This window comes from Saimiri boliviensis, chromosome 2 (genome assembly GCF_048565385.1).
Source record: "Saimiri boliviensis isolate mSaiBol1 chromosome 2, mSaiBol1.pri, whole genome shotgun sequence".
NCBI classification, from domain to species: Eukaryota; Metazoa; Chordata; class Mammalia; order Primates; family Cebidae; genus Saimiri; species Saimiri boliviensis.
This window is the reverse complement of record NC_133450.1, coordinates 63,622,912-63,624,474: the sequence shown is the minus strand read 5'-3', so window position 1 is coordinate 63,624,474 and position 1,563 is coordinate 63,622,912. Positions and strand designations below refer to the sequence as shown.

Genomic DNA, 1,563 nt, shown 5'->3' with positions numbered 1-1,563 from the left:
TCATTCATTCATCTCTTATCAATCAGCTATTGATCTAGAACCACACTAAATGCTAGGACTGCAGATGGTGTCCCAGTCTTGTGGGTAAGACATGCCTGTATATTCACATTTCAGTCAGGGCTATTTTGGTTGTAAGATATAGAAACCCATTCGGAAAATGCAAGTGAGAAGGAGTTTTATTGAAAGGGATTAGGGAATCTGATGAGGTTAATTGAGGAAGTGCAGGTAGACCTCCCATGAACTGGCCTCATCTTCTCTGCCTCTCTGAGCTCCATGCACCTCTGCAAACCAGATCACATGTTGTTTCTGCTCCCCTAACTTCTGGGTGTCTTTTGACTCCCCAGGGTATCAACTGGCTCGGATCACGATTCCTTAAGACTATGTAAGTCCAGTGCATTCTTACCAATTCACTAAAATTGGTGGACTCTTAAGTTAAATTATTGAGAGAACTTAACCTCTCAGTTCACTTGAGTCAGACTTCCTGTCCCATCAGGGTGGCCAGGCCAGGTAGTGGGCACAGGGGAAGGGTCTTACAGCTTGCCCTTTGGAGGAGCAGGTTCTGAGAAGAGAGCTGTGGGTAGGGCAGGCAATGAAACATGCTTCCTGCTGGGAATAATTACAAATCTGGAGTAAGGGGAAAATGGATTCGAAAAGGCATTTAAAATAGTAATAGTGATCATTTATCAAGACTTTATGTGTCAAACACTGTATAAAGTGCTTTTTATACATTTACCTCTTTTAGCCGTCAGCAGTCATTATTATCATCCCCATTTGCCCATTTTGCAGATGAGGAAGCTGAGTTGTAGAAGGTTAGATAAGGTTGCCTGGGTTCAGATGGTGCCAGCGGCAGCAGCAGGAGCAAAATTGTCACTTTGGCAGCCCATATACCAAGCTTGGAACAATACAGAGAAGCTTAGCATGGCCCTGTGCAAGGATGACACACAAATTTGTGAAGCATTCCATATATTTCTAAAATTCTCTTAAAAAAATTCTTGATCAGGCATGGTGGCTTACACCTGTAATCCCAGCACTTTGGGAGGCTGAGGCGGGTGGATCATGAAGTCAGGAGTTCGAGACCAGCATGGCCAACATGGTGAAACCCTGTCTCTGCTAAAAAAATACATAAAAACTAGCCAGGCATGGATGTGCCTGTAATTCCAGCTACTTGGGAGGCCGAGGCAGGAGAATTGCTTGAATGTGGGAGGCTGAGGTGTCAATAAGCCAAGATCACACCATTGCAGTTCACCCTGGGCGACAGAACAAGACTCCCGTCTTGAAAAAAAAAATTCTTGTCTCTGAGCCACGTGCCTGAGTCCTGTGCGTGGCAGCTTTCACCGAGAGCGGAAGCCAGCGGTCGGGCCAGTTTCTCCCCGACAATCTCCAGGAATGCTCTCCAGAGAGACATGTTCCTTTCCTGCGGCTGCAGAGATCACCGGCCGCCTTTGGCAGGACCTCTCTCTCCCTTTCCCTCCTTTTGTTCAAGGATTTCAGGTGCATGGACTTGGGGGGCTGATGCCCCCTTTTGATGGCTTGCTGTCACCACCCATCTGGACTCGAATCCTC

The 1,563-nt window shown here is 46.8% G+C and overlaps 1 non-coding gene across 1 annotated transcript; it reads left to right on the top strand.

Moving 5' to 3' along the window:
• The first annotated feature begins 865 nt into the window (after positions 1-865).
• LOC120364110 (U6 spliceosomal RNA) lies at positions 866-969 on the top strand. The gene has a single exon (XR_005579462.1). It is a non-coding gene; the product is annotated as a U6 spliceosomal RNA (small nuclear RNA).
• The last annotated feature ends 594 nt before the right edge of the window (positions 970-1,563 follow it).